Source organism: Electrona antarctica, assembly GCF_951216825.1.
Source record: "Electrona antarctica genome assembly, chromosome: 14".
Classification (NCBI taxonomy): Eukaryota; Metazoa; Chordata; class Actinopteri; order Myctophiformes; family Myctophidae; genus Electrona; species Electrona antarctica.
This window is the reverse complement of record NC_136795.1, coordinates 23542577-23560887: the sequence shown is the minus strand read 5'-3', so window position 1 is coordinate 23560887 and position 18311 is coordinate 23542577. Positions and strand designations below refer to the sequence as shown.

The 18311-nt window shown below is 42.1% G+C and overlaps 1 long non-coding RNA gene across 1 annotated transcript; it reads left to right on the top strand.

Moving 5' to 3' along the window:
• Window positions 1-1053: 1053 nt before the first annotated feature.
• LOC306936925 lies at window positions 1054-5345 on the top strand. The gene is made up of 3 exons (XR_013791570.1): window positions 1054-1120; window positions 1564-1682; window positions 5278-5345. It is a non-coding gene; the product is annotated as an uncharacterized lncRNA (long non-coding RNA).
• The last annotated feature ends 12966 nt before the right edge of the window (window positions 5346-18311 follow it).

The window sequence follows — 18311 nt, the reverse complement described above, 5'->3', positions numbered from 1 at the left end:
AAAAATAAAAGTTTGGAGCTACAAAAGCTTCTAGCTGCAATTTACTGTGGAATGGGTGGGGAAAATAAATAGTATAAATGCACTTTTTGGCCAGAAAGGGATTTTGTTTTCACCGGGAAAAAAACAATTGTAGTTACTCCACTGCGCCCTCTACCGATATTGCCATGAGAAAACCCTCATAGAGAAGAATTTTCCTTCGGGTGAAAAAAAAATCCCTTTCTGGCCAAAAAGTGCATTTATACGTGTGGTGGGGGCTCAAAGTGTGCCCACTATGAAAGTATTAGTATGCTTTCTAATTACACAACCAGTCTTTGTATTGGTGATATGTAAAACATTATTTTTATTTTCGCTACAGAGGAGAGGCTGGTCTGCATTTAGAGCTGTCGACTTCCGGAGCTCGCCTCCGGAAGTCGACAGCTCTAAATGCGATGGCATTAGAGCTATGGACCAGCTAGAGCTAGGGGTTTTTAATGATTCTGAATCCATTCCCATAGTTTTGCACGAAAAAACACTCCTTGGGCTAAAAATAGCGTTTTTTTGTGCAAAACTAATGCTTGGAATGAATTCAGAATCATGAAAACCCCCTAGTTTGGCATGTCACATGCTACTTAAAGCATGATGACATTTTGTCATTTTTACCTTATTTAGAAGGTCACATATAAACCCCTATAAAACAAATTGGATTCATGAATGTATGTATATATACTAGACAATATTTATGTATTTTTTCCCACTCTACACCCCCGGCTGCTGGACTATATCTCCAACATCCAGACCCCAAAGCCCTACTATGCAACACCTGAAGTTGATGGTGGTGCCAAACCAAATTAAGCCTGTTTCATATTGTTTCGTTGTGGCTGTCTACCCAACTGATGACTTGATTTGAATGTTTTATTTAGCAATTTTTCACTATTGCACTTTGATACTTTTGAGCAACAAATGTGAGTAGGCCTATACATTTTTCCACCACTGGTTAAGTCCTCCTCTGACTGCAGCAGAGAGAGAGAGAGAGAGAGAGAGAGAGAGAGAGAGAGAGAGAGAGATGGGAGGGATTGATCGTTGATGTTAAAAGATCAGATGTGCTGCTGGGATGTCTGTAGTGTTTAGATTCCTCTGTCAGGTAAGATACACAATACACTCACTTTATACTGTGCGTGCGTGCGTGCGTGCGTGCGTGCGTGCGTGCGTGCGTATGTGCGTGCGTGCGTATGTGCGTGCGTGCCTGCGCACACAATGTATGACTATATCCCTAATTTACACGGTCAAATATTTTATGCAATTATTTTTTACACTTTATATATTATATACACACATTTAATATTGCTGTAATTTGCTTGTGTTTCATCATAATTATATGTTTTTTAGAGGATTATGATACGCCTCATGTAACAGTATTCATTGTGTTTTTTCCTCTGTGATAGTGTGTTGTTGTCATGGAAGTGCTGATGTGTTCTTTTAATAAAATCTCTCTCTCTCTCTCTCTCTCTCTCTCTCTCTCTCTCTCTCTCTCTCTCTCTCTCTCTCTCCTCTGACCCCTGCTCTGGTCCTTCTTTCTTCTTCCAGAGAACACGTTACATCTTTCCTGTTACAGAACTTCACTCGGGAGATCAGGGTGACATTTACCTGCAGCCATCAGCAGTCTGGGGGGTCCAAAACGCACATATACACAGTCAAGTTCAAAGGTATTAACCCTATATTTGAAAAGGTTTGACACATTTTGAAGAAAGCAAGTATAGGGTACTTTTTCTTTTGCACTTTAAGTAGACTATAAATATTTTTGATTCCAATCCATTTGCCTTTTACTTAGCATTTTTGGTGCAGTAATTGTGGTAATGGCTACTTTTAAGTAAAATAAATAAATAAACATAAGAACTTCTTCTACCACTGATGGCTGGCCCAGGGCAGCTATAGGTATATATATTTGTATAGGTATATTTTTAGTTTTGACTTTTGGTTTTCAATTACAGTTTTGTTGGAATACATTTTACATTGGGTTTTCTAGTTAGTTTTTTGAAAATGCTTAGTTTTCATTTTCTATTTTGTCAGGGGCAATTGCCATTTTCTGAGCAACAAGCTCGGAAAATAGCAGATTAGCAGAATAGCAGAAGCTTACAACATTGGGACACGTTATGCAGGGGTCATCACCATGTAAGCTTGTGATGGACATTTCCATCAATATTTTATTTTTGCCACGGACATGCAAAACAAGTGATCAGTAATATTACCAGAATCTAGGCCTAGCCCTAAATGTAACGGCCTCCTGATGTGCCATATAGTGTCTAATCTATTCCACTGCGCTACACATTTTAAAATGAGACACTTCAAATGAATCAAATGAATAAAGAATAAAATAAAATCTAAATTACTTAGCATGTTGTGAGCTTGTACATCAGCGATTTTCTTTTCTTTTTAGCATATAATGACATGCCCTACAGTGGGATGTAAAGTGGTTAGCTATATAGGCTATACTTAGACACTGATTCCCAAATACTGGGTCGGGACCCATTTGTGGGTCACGGAAACATTTTGATTGTGTCCCTATTTTTTGTTTCCTACATTTTAATTATTATTATTTCAAAACATTTTCAAAAAACATGACCAAAAAAGGAAAAAAGGAAAAAAAAGAAAATCATGAATACATCTTTTTGTAATTTCACAAAGACAAATGTAAGAAATTCCATAAATTAGAAAACAATAAAATGTGTAAGTACTAGTAGTGAAAATAGCCGATCTACAAGCGCACAACGTGGCGTGAAGCAACGCGGCGTGAAGCAACGCGTTGTAGATCTGCTATTATCTGCTTGTAGATCTGCTATAAAAAGTTTGGGAACCACTGCTTTAGAAAACCTGGAGACTGGGAAGTTATCCTCGGTATACTGGCAGGTGGCAGTCCTGAGACAGCCATTAAATGTGGAATCGTCCAAGTATATTCCATGTTTGGGATTTCAATAATTGGGTCTTACATTATGTACGTAAAAGGCCCTTTTACATTGCGTAAAAGGGCCATACTTGAAGACAGGGAGAGATTAAATTCTACCAGTTAAACTAGTTCTTTGTTTGGCAACTTTAATAGTTGTAGTTTCCATTAAAGGTGAACAGGTTCAACTTCTGTAGTCTGTGTTGGTGAGACAGTCTAGCCAAGGTATGCAGAATGCAAGACAGATAAACAGATACTTATACAGCAGTACATGATGAGTGATTAATGAAGGGCATGACGGGATTGAAAGGAATGCAGTTTGTCACAATAGTTTGATGCAAAGGTGCCTACATTTGAACAGAGGTGAGGATGATCTCTAATGGTGAGGCTGTGGATCAAGGGTTTCTATGGGTGTTTGTGGCGTGTTATTATTATTGGACACTTTGAAAGTAAACACTTCTCAACTGACGTGAATCAGCTTTACTTTTTTTCTGCCTTGGTTCTCAACAGATGGCATCTGTTTTTGCTCTTTTCCTGCACCATTTCTCACTGTGGTCACTCATATCGTTGACTTAAAATGTTTCATTGTACACCTCATTAACTCCATTAATCCATTGTCTAAACAATGGTGACATTTTCTGAGAATCTTGTCGTCTTGTTGTCCTCACATGATGTACCACAACACAATACCATGCACAAATCATCTGCAACATATTAATGAGCATGTCATCCCGACACGAGTCACCAACATTATTCAAGAGTAGATTGTGAATATTCAAATGATTTCTTTTTTAAATAGACAAGTATTGCCACAGACATGTTTGTCCATGTACGGACAACATGTCCATACATGGACATGTTGGTTATGAGCTTATACTGTAGATCACTGTAGATCAGCTATATTAACACGTAGAACGCCCAGGGGTATTTAGGACCATTAAATCAGAGCGCCCAGCGATTTGCAGCAACGGAGCACATTTAGCGATGCACCAGGTGCTGTCCCGGATGTAGCTGAAGTAGCTAGATGTAGCCAAAACACTCCCGAGGCGATCGACAACAACGGGATGTATGATTAATTGTAACGCGACTAGCGATGGGACCGCGATGGGCTGTCTAAAATATAATCTTTGCTTAGAATTGGAGTTATTAATCAAGAGTTATTCACGTTTTAAGATTTTCGATCTGATCGGCTAAAAGGGGGGGGAACATTTTTTATGACATCCCAACCGGAAATAACATCGAATGTTGTGCAACAGACGCTCCCAGCCTGTGGAGCGATGCGATCGGTTTTGATATCAATAAATCTCTGTTTATGCCGCTCGGGGTGTTAACTTAAAAAATTATGGCACAGCTAAATATATTGAAGACAAGAATTCATTCGTATCATATGCATCCAAAATATTAGCCTCATGTATGCAATATTGACAGCACTTTTTCAGAAGTTTTAATTAACTATAATAAACCTGGTAAGCAGTGCTTCTGTGGCAGGGAACAAAAATTCTTGGTATGCGACAACACAATGAATGGAGCAGGGCTGGCTCGAGGCAATGTGGCACCCTGAGCAAAATACCCAAGGCCATTTTGTGCCCTACTTAATTCTGATGAGTGCACAATATAATATATAAATTAAAACAATTTCACCTGTGAGGCAGCACCCTTGATGATGATGATGATGATGATGATGATGATGATGATGATGATGATGATGTGCGTGCTCCCAAAGGAGCACGCACAAGGAACATGCATCGATTTATAACAACCCTTCATTTCACACCTCAACAAAGTTTACCAAAGCTGCCAACTGTCACGCCAGCGTGAGTTAACATATTGAGGCTAGATGCATATCAACGGTGCATTGTGTGACCTGTAGTATAGGTGTTAAGCGACATGCGCGGGCGTCCTTAAAATAGCATCCCACCAAAGATAAAATCAGCAATGCAACACTATTGAAATTTGAAAAAAAGTTAAATGAAATAGAAATGGTGAAAATAGCTTAGTTTGTAGATCTGCTATTTTCACTATGTCACTATTTCACTATAGAATTGAGTTTGCGTCGCAAAAGTCACTTCCTATAGAAGTGGAACCAAAGGCGCTCGGGTGGCACGGTGGTGAACAAGGTTTTGGGTTCAAATCCACCACAGTGCAACCGCTTTTGTCGACTTGAGCGCCAACACGAAAACAATTGGAAAACGATACCGAAATGTGTGTGGGGAGGAATCAATTGGCATAACGACTACATTGTGGAGAAAGAGGGGTTAAAAAAAGGTATAATTTATATTTGAAACGTAAAAACAAGTACTCCAAGTACGGTATTACTGTACTGCAAATAAGTGTACTTTTACATTACTGTCCACCTTCAGTGTTGCTGAGTGACTGTTTGATGGAGGAGCTTCCACCCACCTACGGCGAGACCCTCAAAAGAGCAGGTAGGAGCCACATAGCCTACTCTCCAGGGCCAGTCACCCTGAGCACTAGAACTATATTCTATAGGGCAGGGGTTCCCAAACGGTGGTGCGTGCACCCCTTGTGGTGCGCGAACGCCCTATGTCACATGAAAAGGGTAATGGCTGTTTTATGGTGATATTTAACACAAACATCAAAATCCGGTAAAACACTTTTGTAAAGCTGTGGGAGTATACAGCAGATGCATGTCTCTCAGTGCAGTGACATTATGTGATTATTTGCCATAATCATTAAAAATATATATAATTTTCAGCCAAATACAGCGAGACTGAGCGTTGGGAGGTGTGTCAGCTAGATCAGGAGGTAACAGGGGGTGCACGGCCAAAAACGTTTTGGGACCGCTGTTTGGGGCATATAGCAGTAGGCGTGGTTTTCTGGCACCACTGAAACATCTGCCATTGTGTGTGTGTGTGTGTGTGTGTGTGTGTGTGTGTGTGTGTGTGTGTGTGTGTGTGTGTGTGTGTGTGTGTGTGTGTGTGTGTGTGTGTGTGTGTGTGTGTGTGTGTGTACATATTCTGTACATACTCATATATTCAAATGGTAACTAGTAACTAGAAAGATGTTTTTGTTGACATCTCTTATAACAACGCAGTCATTGCAGCATCTGTTCTTAGCTTGTTATTGCTGCTGGATTAGCTACATTTCTAAAAATGTAAACAAAGATCAAAGGAAAAAAATGATTGCACAAATTGTGGAATGGCACACAATGAAATGTGTCCGTGTCCATGTCTCTGTGTGTGTGTGTGTGTGTGTGTGTGTGTGTGTGTGTGTGTGTGTGTGTGTGTGTGTGTGTGTGTGTGTGTGTGTCCGCAGGGTTTTCAGCTGACCCTGCTCCTGACCCTGCTCCTGTGACCACAGCCCCTCAGAGGATTGAAACCCTTGACCTTCAACAAACACGAAGTAGGTTCATGTGTGTAGGAAGTTAGCATTATATATATATATATATGTGTATGTGTATGTGTATGTGTATGTGTATGTGTATGTGTATGTGTATGTGTATGTGTATGTGTATGTGTGTGTGTGTGTGTGTGTGTATCATGTATGTATGTATGTATGTATGTATGTATGTATGTATGTATGTATGTATGTATGTATATGTATATATATATATATATATATATATATATAGTTTATCCTCCCTTGTGTGAGCAACATGTGTCTCAAAGCACTAGTTGAATGATCACGTTCCAGCCCATACCCATAGGTGGGGTTGGCGAAAGGGCCTCTCTGTGTGGAGTTTGCATGTTCTCCCCGTGTCCCCTAGGGCAGTGTTTCCCAACCTGTGTGCCGCGGCACTTTACTGTGCCGTTTGATGTGTCCAGGTGTGCCGCCTGATTTGACCGAAAATAACACTAACCCTCCCCCGAAAGCAATATTATAGCTACTGGGCTGCAGGCTTCCTATTGTTGCGTCGTTGTTGTTGTCACACGTCTAACCATTAGACGTGCGATAACGACGGAACAATAGACTCTAACGACCCTCGGCCATTGAAATGTTAATGCAAAAGAGATGCATCCAGAAGACACTACATTTTGCGCATATGCACGTAGACAGCAGACACATACAGTCCTACATGTCCCGACCCAAACACTGAGGAGGTAAAGTAAACGTGACGTTGTTGTGATTAAACATAATGTGCCACGAAAAATAGCTGTCCAACTGTCGCCTCGTTCGGCCAACACAATATATCTCCCTCCCTCCACAGAAGCGCAGTGATGCCTGATTTATTCTTCGTCATACACGTGTTCCATGCTGAAAATGGCTGATTTACAAGCTCACAACGCGTTGCGGACGCAACGCGTTGTGAGCTTGTCGATCAGCTATTTTCAGCACGTGGAAATGTGCAGGCTGTGAGAACTGAGACCCTTCACAATAAAAGCATGCAGCTTTCACAAGTTGGCCCATAATAAAGACAAGGAAAAGGATTAAGAATTAGGTGGCATTTCACATTGCATATGAGCAATTTTTTCTCCAATGTATTTTTTTAAAGGAATTAATTTGTTATTATTAAATCCCCCAAAGTTATTTTATTCAATAAAGTCTGAGGTTCTATATGGCTATGGGCTGTGGTACTGTGGTAATAATAATAATTAAAAAAAGAAAGAACGAAAAATAACTAAAATAGTTTTTTTTGGAACCATGAACTTTAGTTCAAAATATTGAATGATAAATATATAAATATATATATTATATACACATACATACATATATGTATGTATATGTATATAGATAGGCCTATGCGCCGTATATCTAGGTGTGCCATGAGATTTTTAGGCTATGAAAAGTGTGCCCTGGGACAAAAAAGGTTGGGAAACACTGCCCTAGGGTAGGTACCCTCACAAAAACCACCACCACTGTTTATGAAGTTAGTTGTTTCATTGTCCAGGCAGTGCACCAGAAGAACAGAGACCAGTGGCTAACACTGCACCTCTGGGAGAGTACCCTGGAACGACCTACTGTGCCACGTGCCAAAGGACCGTCACCACCCAAACCAAGCACAAAGCTGGCAGTCACACATGGTGCATGTGTGTCCTCTTGTGAGTGCACACACGCACATTCATGCACGCACGCATCGCACGCACGCACGCACGCATCGCACGCACGCACGCACGCACGCACGCACGCACGCACGCACACACACACACACACAGTATTCCTGTGAGTTGTCACTGATGTTGTACTAACTCAATGCCAGTGAGGACCCCCCAGTGGGAGGACATTTCAATGAATACATTCGTAGGTTATATGATTTGTCATATATGACAAAGCGTGTGTGTGTGTGTGTGTGTGTGTGTGCGTGTGCGTGTGCGTGTGTGTGTTTTTGCAGGTCCCTCGTTGGTGTCTGTTGTATTCCCTTCTGCGTCGACTCATGTCAAGATGTGCATCACTTCTGTCCAGCGTGTCAACAGTCACTGTCTGTATATCGTAGAAAGTAATGTCTTTCGATGATGAATAATGAAGTTGATTTTGATTCCTCATTTAAAACAGTCTGAGATTTCCATCTCATTGCTATCGGGTGGAAAACCTTGTTTTAATTATTATTACTCCGTAGTCCGTAGTACCCATTCGAATATATGAACACCACAGTACAGTGCGGGTAATGTGATTTAATAGCTCAGTCTGGGGCTGGGGGAGGTAGTTGTTAATGGATGAGCTTGGGAAGTTGGAATGGGCACAAAATTAACATTATTATTAGGCAGGCAGTCAGGGGACCCACAAGTGGTCCGCAAAGCATTACCTGGGGGGGTCTGTGTATTCCTCGGACTCACATGTCTGTCTGTCTCTCTCTCTCTCTCTCTCTCTCTCTCTCTCTCTCTCACTCTCACTCACAGTGCCCTGTCATCATAATCATAATTAATATAATGAATCTTATTAATGTGCTCACAGACAGACAGCATAATCTACATATAATCATTTTTTAATGCTGATAGACTGTTTCTAAATAAATATTTAGGCTTTATATTATGTGAATAAATCCCAAAGACTTTTTAATTGCGTTTGTATTTATATGTGAAGTATTTAACCGTATTTGTTTGAGAGTTGTGTATACTGTATGGACAATGATTGATTGAATACTTTTTCAAAAAGGTGCAGTGGTACGCGATTACAAATGGTGCTAAAATGGATAACACAAAAAGCCCTAAGAGCTCGTTTCCATCTTGGTCCTGTGTATCAAATGCAACAAGGCATTTGAAGACACAATAATATACAATATAATAATATGCAAGACATCAACACTGCAGTAACAAACAGTGTCAGTAAACAGTGTGTTAGTTAGAATGCAGTCAGTGTACACATTGGAGTTAGCAAGGATGCAAACTTTCATCCGTATAGTTCCTAACATAATTTATAACAAAAAAAGAGATAATGGCTCAAGTTCTGTAGTATGATCTGTTGATGTACAGTAAGACAAGTGATCTGTCAGACTATAGACGAATAACAGTTCAAGTCCACACTAATTATCTATAATGTATAAATGATGGATAAGGGGTCAGGACAACTAGGGCATTTTCGAGGAGGGGTCAGAATAAAATTTGGATTTAGACTGTTATTCGTCTATAGTAGCCTACTCTGTAGCCTTGAGAGAAAGAAAGAAAGCTGCAAAACATGAAAAATGCTCATTATTACATTGTTGATAAAATAATAAATAGGCTACACACACACACACACACACACACACACACAGCAAGGATAAGTTGCCTTGCCATGATGTGACTCCAAAGGCTGCTCCAGAAATTGAGGATTCAAAAACGACCTCTAAGTATGCATCCCATGAAAACATAGGCTTCCGTGGTGTGAACCTTCTGCACAGATTCCTAGGAGTTCAGTTAAGTTCTTGTTCTTGTTCTTTTTTATATTTTCTTTCTTATATTTTGTAGAGACCCTTATTTGACATGAAAAGAGCTCCTTCTCCGTTTGTTCTGACCAAACACACCCAAACCCAACAGGTGATTGTAATGAGGTGATTGCTGATTAGGGCCACATTCAACCTGCTCTTGAAACAGACCACAAATAGACAGTAGATGGCACTATAGGCCTACAGTAGGCCTATAGTTTACATTTTTCAGAAGAATAAACAATAAAATAAAATAGCATACCCATCTCTGGGACAGCTACAATGGGCATAAAGGAGATATAAAGGGACAAGAATTTGGGTTCCTCGCGACTCGTGTCAGTGCAACAACACTTGCAATTTCCCAGAATTGCACATTTCTAGTTGTTCTGGCCACAGTGCTCTGGCCTCAGTGTTGTTAGTGTTTAGCACCCTCTAGGGGCAGCCCAATGTGTTTTGTTTCTTGTTTTCTGCACAGAGATCCTCCTGTTCATTGCTCATTTAAAGGGCTCCAGTTTTGTCTCATCTTTCTAAAGCCACTATTTGGGGATTTAGGAGTGGGGAAAGGGTGGTATTTTGGTTACCTGTCTAAATCCCTTAAACACCTCCGTTACCCGTTATATTATGCATAGACGTGGTTTGGGCGTTACAATAATTAAATCATATTTAACCAATCACCAGTCCACGTGCCATTGCCTTTAATAGATCCCTTAACCGTTGCCCGTTAGTGCTATATTGCTTCATAGCCTTATGTTCTATAGCCCATGGAAGAGTGTTCGATCAGTAGCACCATCTTCAACTGTGTTACCTGTCGCAAGTTGCGTGGCAAACAAGTACAGCAGATCAAAGTCAAAGTCATACGATTAGTCACACACGTTACCGCAGTGAAATTTGTTCTCCGCATTTTACCCATCTCTTGGAGCGGTGAGCCGCAGCGTGCGCCGCGCTCGGGAATCATTAGTTGATTTGACCCCCAATCCAACCCATTGATGCTGAGTGCCAAGCAGAGAGGCATTAGGTCCCATTTTTACAGTCTTTGGTATGACCCAGCCGGGGATCGAACCCCCGACCTCCCAGTTTCAGGGCGGACACTCTAACCACAAGGCCACTGTCTACTATCATGGCTGACTTACCTCCTTTCACATATGTCGGACTAGATGTGTTTGGGCCCTGGTCTGTCACGTCATGGAGGACTCGGGGTGGTCAAGCCAATGCTAAGAGATGGGCAGTCATCTTCACTTGCATGAGCACACGTGCAATCCACATCGAAGTGCTCGAATCCATGGATACCTCCTGCTTCATTAATTCGCTCAGGTGTTTCATTGCCATCAGAGGCCCTGTGAAGCAGTTCAGGTCTGATTGTGGGACCAACTTCGTGGGTTGCGACAACAAGCAGATCGAGAGCTACCTCACAGATCAGGGGTGTCAGTGGCTGTTCGATCCCCCACATGCTTCACATATGGATGGGACACATGGGAATGGGTGATTGGTGTCGCACGCCGCATCCTTGATGCCATGCTTCTGGAACATGGCGCTGCAAGGCTCACACACAAAGTCCTGGTTACCTTCATGCAACCGTCACTGCAATAGTGAATGCAAGACCACTCACATCAGTCTCCACTGATCCAGATCAACCTGTCATACTCACCCCAGCCATCACCCAGGTAGGCACACCTGCTGTACCACCTGGTCAATTTGACAGCAGTGACCTTTTAAGGAGTCAATGGCGGCGGGTCCAGAGTCTAGCAACCACATTCTGGGATCGCTGGAAGAAGGAGTACATCGAGTGGTCTTCAAGATCGCCGCAAGTGGAGGACCGAGAGTCCTAACATACAAGAAGGGGATGTCGTTCTTCTTAAGGATTCTCAAATGAAAAGGAACGACTGGCCAGTCGGGCTGGTTACCAACACCTTTCCTAGTGAAGATGGGAAGGTCAGGAAGGTCAAAGATCGTCCGGAAAGGAGAACAGAGACTGTTCCTAAGACCTGTGTCAGAGGTCATTCTCCTGGTTTCCAAAGGCCCTACCTAGATGAGAAAACAGTTGGACACTCAAACTATACTTACCTTAAGTTGTTGTTTAATTTCTATGTTTATTGTATTGACATCTTATAGATGCCATGCAGGGAGTGTTCTGGCCTCAGTGCTCTGGCCTCAGTGTTGTTAGTGTTTAGCACCCTCTAGGGGCAGCCCAATGTGTTTTGTTTCTTGTTTTTTGCACAGATATATCCTCTTGTTCATTGCTCATTTAGACTCCAGGTGCTGCCTATTGAGTGTTAGCAATCAAGGGATAATCTGCTGCTGTGCAGGGAGTTTAGTCTCAGTCAAACAGTGAATTCAGCTCAGTATGAGAAGCCAGCTTCATTCGACAGTCAGGCTTTTTGTTTGTGCTTAAAGAGTCAAAGATTGTAAGTATGTAGAACTTTTCCGAATACATTGTAAATGTTATGTTTCATTGAAAGAGTGGTGTATTTGGAGTTCTTTGATTTGCTACATTTGAGTACATGCTTGATGTTTGATACTGTTTGTTTCATACTCAACTGTTTCTACTTACCTGTTAATCCATTCCTGTGTATTATTGTTGGTTACATTATGTTACTGTGTAAAGCTATTACAGTAGCAGTGATACAGTGCTACATTGATATAAAAAATATTTTATTGTCCGTGAAAGTCTGTGAAAGTCCGTGAAAGTCCGTGAAAGATTTCACGTAAATTGCACGCGTTCAATATTTGAGGCTTTTTGTTCAAAACGGGCCAATCCTGCCAACTTTGAAAGCCAATGTTAGCCAATTAGGATGGAATATGAAATATCGGACAGATCCGTCTTGAGGACATGACTATAGAGATAGTGTGTAACGATTTGCGGGATTTTTGGACAGAATCTATATCAGAAGCAATATCAAAAAATGTGTTTTTCAAAAGTCGGCCACCTGGTGGCGCTATAACAGGCCGTTGTGGAAAATGTGGGGCAGAGGTTCATCGTTGGCATCCAGGGAGTGTGTGTGCAGAATTTGGCATCGACCGGGTTAACGGTGCCGGAGATTAGCTGTACAGAGACGGACGGACGGACGGACGGACGGACGGACGGACGGACACACACACACACACACGGACGGATGGGGTGCAAAACATACTCTCTCCCCATGCCTTCGGCCTAGTGGAGACAACACAGACAGTGGGCGGGTCCGTGGGGGGGTGCCCTGGGCGCAGCGGTCGCTGGGGTGTGGTCAGCACTGCTTTGCTGCACCTGGCCAGCAGGTTTTTCGCACTTCCCTGTTGGCCGGGTGTGGCTCTCCCTCCCGGTGCTGGTTGCGCCCAAGGGGCCAGTGAGGCTATTCAACGTTGAGGCGCTCGGCCCTAGTGGTAGGAGGAGGGACTACAGGCGGACCCGTGGATTCATGACCGGGAAACCCCGTGCAGCTGGGCTTTAACATTGAGCGCTCGGTTGCACTTCCGCATTTGACCACCAAAATTTGGTGGTCAAATGCGGAAGTAGACGTTCTGAGACGGCACTTCCGGCAGTCTTCCGGGTGCTTCAAAACGCCACTGAGCAACTTCCACTGACATGAATAGCTGGGGGGTCGGAGCTTCGCGCCAGTTCAGTCTCTATACTTTTATATACTCTATGGTTGCGCCTCGGTGATGGCTGCGCGTGGGGTCCCCCTCCGTGGACTTGTCTATAGCTGGAAGCCTGGAGGAGAGGGGCAGTGACTTGGCCAATCACTGCTGACCCGCCAACTGGAGAGTGTAGTGGTTGAGGGTTGAAACACTCTAAGAAGGTTGTTGGAGACCACCTGATGACCTGTCCTCCAGGCCAAGGCATCCATTAGAAATGGATTATATTCACATCTTTGATGTATTTACAAACTTAAACTCACTTTGCCACTTGATTTGAGATCTATAGATCATAAATAACTATAAATAATCTATAATCATTTATGTCACTATATAAATGTACAGAATGAAAGAAGTTGAGGAAACTGATGCGAGTTAGAGAGGTTATTATTTTGCCAGTGGTAAGTGAAATGTACATAATGAATGTACAATTACCTTATGTGCAATTAAATCTACAATGAGAGCACAAACGTCCAAAGCAGATATTCAGTCTTCACTTTTCTACAACATTTTAAAAGACATACAAATAAATAAATAATTTCATGATTGATGAATCAAAGTACAACTCATGTTCATCTTTGCATGTTAGCCTACTCTTTATCCGTAGGAATATGTTTCCTACACGTTCAAGAAAAATGTTTATCGTTTCAAATACCCATGAGAAGGTCACCATTGTAACAATCTGGAAACCCATCAAGAATCAAAAGGGTGGGGGGGGGGGGGGTCCTTTTAATTTAAATCTGCTCTTGAGAGATTACCATTGTAATAATATGAGACAGACTAATCACAGAGATATATACTGTGAGTTTATGATTTATTTTAACATTATCAAGATTCCCAAAATAATTTCAAACCATGCCTTTTATACCATTGCTGTGATTTTCATCGCTACAGCTTTCATGGAGTCATCAATTTACAATTTACAATTTAGGCATTTAGCAGACGCTCTTAATCCAGAGCGACTTACATTAAGCAAGAACAAAAAGCATGGGAATACATCACATGTATAAACAGCATTTATCAAGAAACATGCGTAAGCTAACGTAACTAGAACATATCTATATATAATGACACTATACATATAAGCTATACATATTATACTATGCTGTACTGTTATTGTGCTGTCTACATGACATGCTATAAGTCTGTTTCAAATGCTATCTAAGTCTAAAAAAGTGCTGTCTAAGGGGGTAGGGTAAGTGCTATGGGCCATGGTAGAGTCTGAAAAGGTGGGTTTTCAAACTACGGCGGAAGATCGGGAGTGATGCTGCAGTTCTGATTGCAACGGGAAGTGCGTTCCACAGTTTTGGGGCCAGAAGGGAGAAGAGTTTGGGACGTGTGGAGCGTTGTCCCGGCGTTTTTAGTGAGGGTACTTCCAGCTTCCCTGCGTTGGCTGATCTGAGTGCTCGGGAGGGTTTGTAGGGTTCAATCATGCTTGCAAGATATGGGGGAGCCATACCTTTGGTTGCTTTAAATGCCAGCATCAGAGTTTTGTATTCTGTGCGGGCAGCGACCGGGAGCCAGTGCAGGGAGCGGAGCAGGGGGGAGACATGTGAGAATTTTGGCTGGTTGAAGACCAAGCGAGCTGCGGCATTTTGGATCAGTTGGAGAGGCTTAAGTGCACATGCCGGTAGGCCAGTGAGGAGGGAGTTACAATAGTCAAGTTTTGACAAGACTGTTGTCTGGATTAGGAGCTGGGCTGATTCCTGGGTGAGGTGAGGTGAGGTGAGGTGAGGTATTTCCCCCAAAGGTATTAACAACAGGGAAGTGCGAAGTTTTTCGCACTTCCCTGTTGGCCGGGTGTGGCTCTCCCTCCCGGTGCTGGTTGCGCCTCGGTGATGGCTGCGCGCGGGGTGCCCCTCCGTGGACTTGTCTATGGCTGGAAGCCTGGAGGAGAGGGGCAGTGACTTGGCCAATCACTGCTGACCCGCCAACTGGAGAGTGTAGTGGTTGAGGGTTGAAACACTCTAAGAAGGTTGTTGGAGACCACCTGATGACCTGTCCTCCAGGCCAAGGCATCCATTAGAAATGGATTATATTCACATCTTTGATGTATTTACAAACTTAAACTCACTTTGCCACTTGATTTGAGATCTATAGATCATAAATAACTATAAATAATCTATAATCATTTATGTCACTATATAAATGTACAGAATGAAAGAAGTTGAGGAAACTGATGCGAGTTAGAGAGGTTATTATTTTGCCAGTGGTAAGTGAAATGTACATAATGAATGTACAATTACCTTATGTGCAATTAAATCTACAATGAGAGCACAAACGTCCAAAGCAGATATTCAGTCTTCACTTTTCTACAACATTTTAAAAGACATACAAATAAATAAATAATGTCATGATTGATGAATCAAAGTACAACTCATGTTCATCTTTGCATGTTACTCTTTATCCGTAGGAATATCCTACACGTTCAAGACAAATGTTTATCGTTTCAAATACCCATGAGAAGGTCACCATTGTAACAATCTGGAAACCCATCAAGAATCAAAAGGGTGGGGGGGGGTCCTTTTAATTTAAATCTGCTCTTGAGAGATTACCATTGTAATAATATGAGACAGACTTATCACAGAGATATATACTATGTGAGTTTATGATTTATTTTAACATTATCAAGATTCCCAAAATAATTTCAAACCATGCCTTTTATACCATTGCTGTGATTTTCATCGCTACAGCTTTCATGGAGTCATCATTACAATGAGGTGTTTCCCCCAAAGGTATTAACATTATACAGTCCAATCCTGCATAACATTACACAGTGATATGCAGGATTGATATGGTTAGACTACTACGTTATATAGATTTAGATTAGATTAGATTATTAGATTAAGAGTCAAATTTGCATCATGTGTGTTTTATATACCACAGCTGTGCATTTCAAAAATGTCTGATCATCATCATGTTGGCTTTCAGGGAGTAACGATATCCCTTCCAGCTGTGCCAGCACTGCCAGACAACACCTGTTGACCAATGAGCTGTTGGCCCCCAAAGGTAAACAGTAAACACCACTGGGATTAGCAAGAAACATTGATTGTACCACAATGCACCTTAATAATGACTTATAATAAGGACAGTTTGTTCTTGCTACACTTATCTTTGTCAAATGTTGAGAATTTCTGTCCATTTGAAAGTTTAGTCAGTGACAGTGAGTGTCAGTGAGTCCCCTGCTCCTCCATTCTGGAAGCCAACAAGCAACCAGCAGCTTGTAGCTATCAGCCTCGGAACCCACAGAGAAATTGGAGTGGAAGGCAAACGTGGTGTTTCCCTCAAAGTCTTCCTTGTCCACCCTCAGCTGGTACTTTATGTTCATGGTGATGAGATGCATGTTCTCCAGTCCCAGCCTGATGCATCTCCCAACCCAGCTTTGTACCGTGCCCACTGCCCAGGGTCTGTAGAAGTTCACAGTGCCGTCTGTTCTTCTCTGGATGACTGTCCACTTCCCTCCATCTGTGACCATGTCACAGACCAGTAGACTTCGACGGGTGTAGCAGTGGGAGAGATGGCATGGCGTACACACCACTCTGTGTGGAGACATTGCTGTAGATTTCCTCCCAGTCCGGAACCAGGTTGAGATCACAACGAGGCGCACAATAATGTGACTGTTACAGCCAGCAACAGAACTGCAACAAGTATCATCTTGAAGTCTTTGAGTTGCACTGTGTAGTTCAGATCAAATGACTTCTGAGTGTGTTGTAAGTTCAGCTCCATGCAGTTAAGGTGCATGCATGTCTGAGTGCATGCATGTCTGAGTTGACAGTCATTTGACATTCATAGTTTGAATGGTATTAAAAATATTGAGCCACCAGACAGGTCTGATGACTTGTGGTTGGCAAATGCATGTGCATGAAACACACACACACACACACCCTTGTGTGTGTGTGTGTGTGTGTGTGTGTGTGTGTGTGTGTGTGTGTGTGTGTCCTTTAGGTTTCCAGTAACACATTTGTACTACTGTATATTTAAATAATGTCCTTACTGGAAACTAGCTGCTGTCTTTGGAATGTGAACTGACAGAATTCATGTAACACTGACTGAGAGGAGCCACGATTAACTGCTCATCATGTTGCATTGTGACTAGCTGTGAGTTTGTACACCGACCCCTAGCAAACGCCGGTCAAAGAAGTGTATATAGGGTTTAAGTCATTAAATGTTCAAATTATAGACATACTTTGAAAACAGTGGGACAGTGCCAGAAACGGCTATCTCAGTGGTGCCAAAAATTAGGTCTACTGTAAAGGAGGTACAGTACTACTTCCTTGGCCTACTGACTGCATGCATGACACCTCATCTGCACATGGAGGTGATCATAACAGATGGTGATATTGCGTGAAAAACTGTCCTGATATGGATGGAGTGTCGGCCATTGCGTTGCGACGTGGCCTGAACGAATCAAATTAACTAGGGTTATAGTCACAGACAATCCACTGCCACTAAAAATGCCCTTTGTTAACCAATGGTGTGTTGCGAAACCTCGCTCAATATAGGATGAATACACAGACCCCCCCAGGGAATGCTTCACGGACCACTTGGGGGTCCGCAGACCATTGCCTAATAATACCGTAAAATTAATTTTGTGCCCATCCCAACTTCCCAAGCTCATCCCTTAACAACTCCTCCCCCCTAAACCTGTCAGTCCTACCAGTATGAATTCATTGAATAAGTCATCTTATTTTTGTCCTCCACTCTGAATGCACCTTGGTTACTTCCAGAAGACATCCATAAACATGTTAAAACATCAGATGAAGTACAGTAACTACTGTAAGCACTGCAATGTGACAGTAGTGGAAAGAAGAGCTTTAGAACTACAGTATACAATGATTAGCAAGCCAGGCCTGCAGACAAGGGGGACTCCATTGTAGTCCAAAACACCCAACGATTACTATGATTAAAATAATATTATAAATTATGGTCGACTTATGATAAGAATGAAGCTCAACAAGGGAGAAAGACAGAGGGTCATAGCACAGG